Genomic DNA, 10,395 nt, shown 5'->3' with positions numbered 1-10,395 from the left:
GAAGAGACCTGGAGGTATCTGCGAGGAGACGGGGTCCACCTTAGCCCAGTTGGGATCGACATGTGGGTGTTGGGGTTACAGGATGGGATCCAGAGGGCCATTAGGGTGTGGAGGGGCACCCAAGGGTAAGGTTTTTACCTTTGGGTGCTGGTGGCGTTGGTTGGTCCCTGCGGGTAAGGAATAGATTTTGAAAATGGAATTAATGACCTGTCGGTGACAGGCGATGATGAGGGTGATGCCAGTTAACGGAGGTTAGCTGGAAGAATGGAGTATGGAGCACTACGGTCGTGAGACGCCTTTGAGCCTGTTCGGCTTGAGGCCTGCAGAGGAATCCGAAGACCGGAGTGCATCAAAAAGGGCATATATATATATGTTTATATATATATATATAGTTTACGGAAGGATAGAGGCTTTGCCTGCGGGGACCAACTTCAGGTAGTTTAAGTTAGCAGATGTTCTTGCTTAGTTTGTGTTAAAATCTATTATGTTTAATAAATCAGGCTGCTACGGCCTATTTTTCCCCAACAAGCAATGGTGTGGTCTCAATTTAATGGGCAGAGGTTGGGGGGATACTAAAGTTTTTTTGGGAAGGTGGTAAGTTAAGTGGAGTAGGACATCTGTTGTACTAAAGTCAAGAAAAGCCCAGAGCAGGGGAACGCAGTGGACTCGGTGGAGGGCTGGCATGACTGACGTCACAGGGGACAGCAAAACAATGGTTGGCTGTCAGTACCCGGGGGGCGGGGAGGGGAGTTTATTTAAGGATTGGTTCCCGCCCTCCCGGCAACACAGCGCGGAGGAAAGTTCCCGCCCACCCACCCCTTATGGTATTGGTAGAGCATCATGGGGGGTTGTAGTATGTGTGATTTGTGTGTTTGTGTTTGTTTGTTAATTTCTGTTACAGGTTCAGAAATGGGATTGTCGTGGCAGCGTTGGTTGGTCCCTGCGGGTAAGGAATAGATTTTGAAAATGGAATTAATGACCTGTCGGTGACAGGCGATGATGAGGGTGATGCCAGTTAACGGAGGTTAGCTGAGGAATGGAGTATGGAGCACTACGGTCGTGAGACGCCTTTGAGCCTGTTCGGCTTGAGGCCTGCAGAGGAATCCGAAGACCGGAGTGCATCAAAAAGGGCATATATATATATGTTTATATATATATATATAGTTTACGGAAGGATAGAGGCTTTGCCTGCGGGGACCAACTTCAGGTAGTTTAAGTTAGCAGATGTTCTTGCTTAGTTTGTGTTAAAATCTATTATGTTTAATAAATCAGGCTGCTACGGCCTATTTTTCCCCAACAAGCAATGGTGTGGTCTCAATTTAATGGGCAGAGGTTGGGGGGATACTAAAGTTTTTTTGGGAAGGTGGTAAGTTAAGTGGAGTAGGACATCTGTTGTACTAAAGTCATGAAACATCCTGCTTTGTGTCCGCAGCAGCTGCCCACGGGAGAGAAGGTAAGCGGAAGCACTGCATGGGGGGTCTGGAAAGCAGATAGAAAGGGTGCATGTACTAGGACCAATCCCCCTGCAGTGCAGCAGAGGGAGAAAGAGGAAGAGAAACTGGCAGCGCTGCAGGGGGAGGCAGAAGAGGATCAGTGTCTGCAGTAAGACAGTACAGCTGGCCCTTCTACTAAGCAGGTGCCTGGGCCCCTCTTTTGAACTGATGGGGTCCAGGCCCAGTACAGGAGGGCTGGCTGTACTGCCTTATCAGCAGCCCTGGCAGTAACCATTCATGATGGAGAGGAGCAATAGGTTTCCATTACAGATTATACATTTACTGATACAGCGCATTTAACTATTTTTTTAAATAAAGTGTTCACGTGTTCTGGTAAGAATCCATTTTTACCTTAAGGTGGAGGTACACAAGATCAGATATCTGATGGAATCCAATCCGATGGATTTTTTCGTCGGATATCCGATGAAGCTGACTTTTATCAGTCTTGCCTACACACCAACAGTCAAAAATCCGACTGTGTCCAACGCAGTGACGTAAAACACTACGACGTGCTGAGAAAAATCAAGTTCAATGCTTCCGAGCATGCGTCGACTTGATTCTGAGCATGCGTGGATTTTTCTCCGATGGAGTTCCACACAGACGATCGTTTTTTTTCTATCGTTTTTTTATCCATAGGAAAATTTGAAAAGATGTCCGTTTTCATCAGACAAACCGATCGTGTGTACAGGGCTTTAGGTGATTCACATTTTGGATTGGAACTCTCACCTTCACATCGGATACGCTGATTTTGCTTGAATGAAATTGGAACCTTTACACTTTGTTTCATTGTTTCATCACATTGGGCTTGTTTTCTGGACTCAATATATCAGATTCTTTCCAGTTTGTCACTGTTTGATTGTAATAACTATTAGCACGGCAAAAAAAACTTGTATATATATAACAGGAATTCCTAACTTTCTTTACCTTTAAAGTCTATTCTTTGATAACTTGCAAACAAATATTTGATGAGTGAATCCACTTGGATTTGAGCAGTTGGTGATTGGGAGAAACAAAACCACTTCAATGGTTATTTTTTTTTGCCAGTAATTATTAACTTTTTCAGAATTTTAATTTCATACCAGTGCATGTTCTATATTCTGTTTTGGAGCACAGGTCAACATCTCCAATTCTTTAGAATTGCTGTGCTGTGAGAGCCCTGATTGGCCAAAGGCAAGTCCACACCCCACACTATATATATATATATATATATATATGCTTACACAGGGGCCGTATATAGTGTATATGAATGGAGATTAGGAAGGGTAGTTAGTGTATTGTGTGTGCAGTCAGTGTAGAGTATATAATACAGTGTAGAGTAGAGAATATATAATAGAGCGTAGTAAATAGTATATATAATACAGTGCAGTGTAGAGTATATATAATACAGTGTAGTGTAGAGTATAAAATACAGTGCAGTGTAGAGAATATATAGCAGTGTAGTGTAGATTATATAATACAGTGCAGTATAGAATATGTATATATAATACAATGTAGTCTAGAGAATATATAATACAGTGCAGTGTAGAGAAAATATAATAAAGTGTATTGTAAAATATATAATACAGTGCAGTGTAGAGAATATATAATACAGTGTAGTAAAGAGTAAATATAATACAGTGCAGTGTGGCATATATAATACAGTGTAGTGTAGAGAATATATAATACAGTGTAGTGTAGAATATATAATACAGTGCAGTGTAGAGAAAATATAATAAAGTGTAGTGTAGAATATATAATACAGTGTAGTAAAGAGTAAATATAATACAGCGCAGTGTGGTATATATAATACAGTGTAGTGTAGAGAATATATAATACAGTGTAGTGTAGAGAATATATAATACAGTGCAGTGTAGAATATATAATACAGTGTAGTGTAGAATATATAATACAGTGTAGTAAAGAGTAAATATAATACAGTGCAGTGTGGCGTATATAATACAGTGTAGTGTAGAGAATATATAATACGGTGTAGTAAAGAGTAAATATAATACAGTGCAGTGTGGTGTATATAATACAGTGTAGTGTAGAGAATAAATAATACAGTGTAGTGTAGAGAATATATAATACAGTGCAGTGTAGAGTATTTATAATTCAGTGTAGTGTAGAATATATAATACAGTTCAGCTTAGAGAATAGTAGAGAATATATAATACAGTGTAGTGTAGAGAATATATAATTTAGTGCAGAGTATATAATACAGTATATTGAAGTGGTTAAGGGAAACCACATGACAGAATTAAGAAAAAAATGTCACAGGGTCATCCCCAAAATCCATACCAGGCCTTTTGGGTCAGATATAGATTTTAAGGGTCCACCCCAAAATCCACACCAGACCCTTATCCAAGCATGCACCCTAGTAGGCCAGAAAAGGGGGGAACGTGCGAGCCCCCCCCCCCCTGAACCATACTAGGCCCCCAGATCCCGCCCCCCATTTGAATGAGTATCAGGTACATCATACCCCCTACCCATTCACCAAAAAAGTGAAAAAAACACAAGAGACAGTTTTTGACAAATCCTTTAATAAAAAATAGTGTCGCGCTATGTAATTTGTCCATCAATCACGCCGCCCGACGGACCCAAAAAATATCAAAAATGGAAAACGCTCCGCCTCCATGGAAGGCCTCCTGCGCTCTCTTCACTTTGACTGCTCTTATATAAGCCATAATCGCGTGACCCTGACCCCTTCTGGCATCATTCCTATTTTTCAGGTTCGTCAGGCGGCATGATTGGTGGTGGATTTACATTGCGGGACACTTAAAAAAAAAAATATTTTTTAATAAAGGATTTTTTTTAAACTGACTCTTGAGGTTTTTACTTTTTGACAATTTTTTGGTGAATGGGTACTCAATATCTATTCACTTGAGGGGGGGGGGGTGGGATATAGGGGACCCCTTGTTAAAGGGGGTTTCCAGATACCGATAAGCCCCCTGCCCGCAGACCCCCACAACCACAGCCGAGGGTTGTCGGTAAGTGGCCCTTGTCCCATCATAAGCAGTGCCTTTAAATGAGGATTTTTTCAGAACTTTTTGCCTGTTCGAGATGTTTTGGTGTTTGGGTGTTCCTCCCATCCCTAACAGCAAGTATTAAAACCACTGCATTAGAATATTAGCTAGGTAACTAGTAGTTTTAGATGTAATGGTCAGCAATGGTAATGTTCAAACTTCATAAGTATAGGTTTCTTTAAAAATGTTAATGTTGCTGTTTTCAAGTATCAAATACATTTGAAATATTTTTTAGCCTCTGGGTCGTAACCTACTGTGCATAAAAAAATACTCAATGAAAGCATACAAAGGTGCATAAACAGACATATGAAACATAAATGCAGGCAGTACAGGGAGGCCCGGAATGGAAAAACAAAGAGAGAAATTTATCGAACGGCCGGGCATGACTATGGGGAGAGGAGAGGCAACGCAGCGGTTAAGGTTTCGGCAGTGAGGGGCGGTGGCATGGAGGCAGTGGCCTGGGTGAGAAAACAAGCTGAGGGGTGGAGCGGTATAAAAGAGGGGGCGGGTACTTGGACGAGCACTCGCGGGAGTTTTCAGCAGAGAGAGGAAGCTTTCCCACCCACCCTCCCTGTTGTGTGTCATATGTGTTGTTGGTCTGTGTTCTTTTCTTGCAGGGTATGGATCATGGACGTCATAACAGCTGGAGCAGGCGGTGTCGTTGGTCTTTGACGGTGGTAAAATCAGAGGTCATGGAAATGGTGGGGGGCTTCATCGGTGGTATGTGCCCCTCTGTTGTATTCCAGTGGAACAGTGTGCTGGAGTACGGTTATGGTTGCACTGCGGGTGGGGGGTTGTCTCCGAGCTGGTATACGGCTGGAGGCCTGGTATGGTACAAATTATGGTCCCGCAGTGTAGTAATGGAAAATGTGACAGTTTCGGGGTACCGTCAGAGACCAATAGACTGGGGGCAGATCCACAGAGATCTGCACCCGTGCAGCGTATCAGAGATACGCTACGCCGCCGTACCTTACCTGGCTTTAGTTCGAATTCAGGAAGATTTTGCGCCGTAAGTTACGGCGGCGTAGTCTATCTCTGGCGGCGGAATTCAAATTGGCGATTAGGGGGCGTGTTTCATTTAAATGAAGAGCGTCCCCACGCCGAATGAACTGCGCATGCGTCGTCCCGAAATTTCCCGCCGTGCATTGCGCTAAATGATGTCGCTAGGACGTCATTTTTTTTTAACTTAGACGTGAATTACGTCCATCCCGATTCACGGACGACTTACGCAAAAAAAAAAAAAAAAAAATCAAATTAAACGCGGGAACGACGGCCATACTTAACATGGCAAGTCTAACTATACGCCGCAAAACACCAGCTTTAACTATACGCCGGAAAAAGCCGACTACAGACGACGTAACAGAATGCGACGGCCGTGCGTACGTTCGTGGATCGTCGGAAATAGCTAATTTGCATACCCGATGCGGAAAAACTACGAGAACTCCACCCAGCGGACGCCGAAGTATTGCATCTACGATCCGAAGGCATACGAAGCCGTACACCTGTCGGATCTAACCCAGATGCCGTCGTATCTTGGTTTGGGAATTCAAACTAAAGATACGACGCGGAAAATTTGAAAGTACGCCGGCGTATCAGTAGATACGCCGGCGTACTCTCTCTGTGGATCTGCCCCTGGGTGTTTAACCACTTCCAGACCTGCGCACGACGATGTACGTCCATTTTTTAAAGATTGATATCTCGGTAACGGCAGCAGCTGCTGCCACAACCGAGGTATCAATCTTTAGTGTGCGCGGTCTGGTAAATGATAACGGCGGTCTCCGCGGCAGATTCGCCGCGAGATCGCCGTTATCGGTGGCGGGAGAGGGGCCCCCCCCCTCCCGCGGCTCTCCCGCGCCCTCCGCCGCTTACCGGAGCCGTCGGTAGCGGCGGAGGCGATCGGGACTGTTCGGCAGCTGAGCGGGGACAAGACTGAAGGAAAAATCTCCTTCGCCCGTCCCCATAGCTCGGCTGGGCGGAAGTGACGTCAAAACGTCAGTCCCGCCCAGCCTCTTAAAGAGACAATTTTTTTTTTTGTCATTTGAAAAAATTACATTTCAAAATTTTTTTTTTTTTTTTTTTGCATTTAAGCCCAAATATGAGATCTGTGGTCTTTTTGACCCCAGATCTCATATTTAAGAGGACCTGTCATGCTTTTTTCTATTACAAGGGATGTTTACATTCCTTGTAATAGGAATAAAAGTGATCAATTTTTTTTTTCAGTGTAAAAAGTAATAAAATAAATAAAAATAAATAAGAAAACAAAAAAAAAATTTTTTGAAAGCGCCCCGTCCCGACGAGCTCGCACGCAGAAGCGAACGCCTACGCGAGTAGCGCCTGCATATGAAAACGGTGTTCAAATCACACAACTGAGGTATCGCCGCGATCGATAGAGCGAGAGCAATAATTCTGGCCCTAAAGCTACTCTGTAGCTCAAAAAATGCAACCTCTAGAATTTTTTAAACATCGCCTATCGAGATTTTTAAGGGTAAAAGTTTGACGCCATGCCACGAGCGGGCGCAATTTTTAAGCGTGACATGTTGGGTATCATTTCACTCGGCGTAACATTATCTTTCACAATATATAAAAAAATTGGGCCAAATTTATTGTTGTCTTATTTTTTAATTAAAAAAAGTGATTTTTTTCCAAAAAAAGTGCACTTGTAAGACCGCTGCGCAAATACGGTGTGACAAAAAGTATTGCAATGACCACTATTTTATTCTCTAGGGTGTTAGAAAAAAAAATATATAATGTTTGGGGGTTTTAAGTAATTTTCTAGCAGAAAAAAACTGTTTTAGTCTTGCAAACACCAAATCTGAAAAACACCTAAGGTCTGGAAGTGGTTAAGTAATTGTGATTTAAATGTGGAAATATGTTAATGGAAGTTATTTTGATTAAAGTTATTTTAATAGTTGGAGTTTTGATATTATTGGTTAATAAAAAAGGCAGTTGTGGCCATTTATACTCCAACTCTGGTGTGGTCTATTATTATTATCCTTATGTGGTATGAAAGGGGGTGGCTTAGAGGTAAGGTAAAGAAGGGGTCAATGGGGCGCTTGAAAAGGTAAGGTTGGTGAATATCTCGAGTACACTGGTCATGTAGATCATAAATGTCTTCTACTGTATATGAGTGTATACAAGTCCACAAGTGACAGCTAATAAGATGCACTTTCCGATCTTTACAGTTTTCTCTGTTTTATTGTTATGCTTTTTGGAATTATTAGTGCCTTATCCCAGCCAGAACTGTATGTGGAACAAGAAGATCCACGGGACATTTAATCAGCTACTCCCATCTTGTAACGAAGGAAAGGCCCAACCTGCTTCCTGCTTACACAGCCCTCCTGCAGAACTCCTCTGTCCCAGCCTGACAATGGGTGATTAGGAGGAGACTTTACAGGCAGCTCTCTGGAGAGTAATGTTGCCAGTCTCATGGAAGTTGGATGATGGGAGTGGATGATGGGGAAGTTATAAAGTGAACTTGAATTATATGGTGATATTGACCTAACCTCTACTGCCATTTTACAAGGCTTTGCCCCTCCCCTCTCATTTCCTGCATGGCCTGGTTTCCTCCTTCGTCTGTCATGTCTGACACTGCTCTGTTAATCCAAACAGAAATTCTGAATTTAACCACTTAAGGACCGCCTCCTGCACATATACGTCGGCAGAATGGCACGGCTGGGCACAAGCACGTACCTGTACATCCTCTTTAAGTGTCCAGCCGTGGGTCGCGTGCGCGTGCCCGCGACCTGGTCCGAAGCTCCGTGACCGCGGGACCCGCGGACCCGATCGCCGCTGGAGTCCCGCGATCAGCCCCTGGAGCTGAAGATCGAGGAGAGCTGTGTGTAAACACAGCTTCCCCGTTCTCCACTGTGGCGCTGTCATTAATCGTGCGTTCCCCGATATAGGGAAATACGATCAATGATGTCACACGTCCAGCACCGCCCCCCTACAGTTAGAAACACATATGAGGTCACACTTAACCCCTTTAGCGCCCCCTAGTGGTTAACTCAAACTGCAATTGTAATTTTTACAGTAAACAATGCATTTTTTAGGATTTTTTGCTGTGAAAATGACAATGGTCCCAAAAATGTGTCAAAATTGTTGGATGTGTCCGCCATAATGTCGCGGTCACGAAAAAAATCGGTGATCGCCGCCATTAGTAGTAAAAAAAAAAATATTAATAAAAATGTAATAAAACTATCCCCTATTTTGTAAACACTATGGGCCAGATTCACAGTGAGAGTACGCCAGCGTATCTACTGATACACCGGCGTACTTTCAAATTTGCCGCGTCGTATCTTTAGTTTGAATCCTCAAACCAAGATACGATGGTTTCTGGCTTCGATCCGACAGGCATACGGCTTTGTACGCCTTCGGATCGTAGGTGCAATACTTCGGCGCCCGCTGGGTGGAGTTCGCGTAGTTTTCCGCGTCAGGTATGCAAATTAGATTTTTCCGACGATCCATGAAGGTACGCGCGGCCGTCGCATTCTCTTACGTCGTCGCTAGTCGGCTTTTCCCGGCGTATAGTTAAAGCTGCTATTTCGTGGCGTATAGATAGACTTGCCATGTTAAAGTATTGCCGTCGTTCCCGCGTCAAATTTTGAATTTTTTTTTTTGCGTAAGTCGTCCGTGAATAGGAAAGGACGTAACTCACATCTACTTTCAAAAAATGAGGTCGGTGCAACGTCATTTTGCGCAAAGCACAGCGGAAAATTTCGAAACGGAGCATGCGCATTTCAATCGGCGCGGGGACGCGCTTCATTTAAATGAATCACGCCCCCTACCCGCCCAATTTGAAATACGCGCCGAGAAATACACTACGCCGCCGTAACTTACGGCGCAAAATCTTCCTGGATTCAAAATTTCGCCAGGTAAGATACAGTGGCGTAGCGTATCTCTGATACGCTGCGCAAGAGCAATTCTTTGTGAATCTGGCCCTATAAATTTTGCGCAAACCAATCAATAAACGCTTATTGTGATTTTTTTTACCAAAAATAGGTAGAAGAATACATATCGGCCTAAACTGAGGAAAAAAACGTTTTTGTTTTATATATTTTTGGGGGATATTTATTATAGAATTTTTTCAAAATTGTCGCTCTATTTTTGTTTATAGCGCAAAAAATAAAAACCGCAGAGGTGATTAAATACCACCAAAAGAAAGCTCTATTTGTGGGGAAAAAAGGACGCCAATTTTGTTTGGGAGCCACGTCGCACGACCGCGTAATTGTCAGTTAAAGCGACGCAGTGCCGAATCGCAAAAACTGGCCGGGTCCTTTACCTTCATTTTGGCCTGGGTCTTAAGTGGTTAAACTGTTCACCGAACAACCTTTTTATAGTTTCCAGTTTGTTAACTGACACATGGATTCAAACAGGTATAGCACGTGGTAAAAAGACACCAAAGATTTTAAACCATGAAATGTGCAACATTGTAGTATTTTATCCACTAGTATCACCATGATAGGATTCATCACTTTCATAACCCAGTATACAACACCAAGGTTGACTAAAGATATTTGTGCTTGGGATTTAAAAATTAACTTATGGTCGGCTATTGACATAAATATTTTCACATTCTTAACATGCTGTTTTTATATTTTATAAGCCATTGCTTACCTCAGTAACTGCAGGCACTTTGGAGCTATTCATAGCAGTTATAGTCATAGCAGAGACACTGAAGTTGTGTTAAAGTTCATTATGGTCCATCCTCAATACTGCTTATGATGCTTAAATGTGGATGTAGTATTGGTTATCTGTCAAGTTGGGCTGGAAGTTATCCCTTTCATGACTTATGCCGCGTACACACGATCATTTTTCGTCATGAAAGAAACTGTTGTTTTTCAGCATGTCCAAAAAACAAAGTTTTTCCAACTTCATCATTAAAAACGATGTTGCCCACACAC

The sequence above is a fragment of the Rana temporaria genome, chromosome 3, assembly GCF_905171775.1.
Source record: "Rana temporaria chromosome 3, aRanTem1.1, whole genome shotgun sequence".
Lineage (NCBI taxonomy): Eukaryota > Metazoa > Chordata > Amphibia > Anura > Ranidae > Rana > Rana temporaria.
This window is presented reverse-complemented; position numbering follows the sequence as displayed.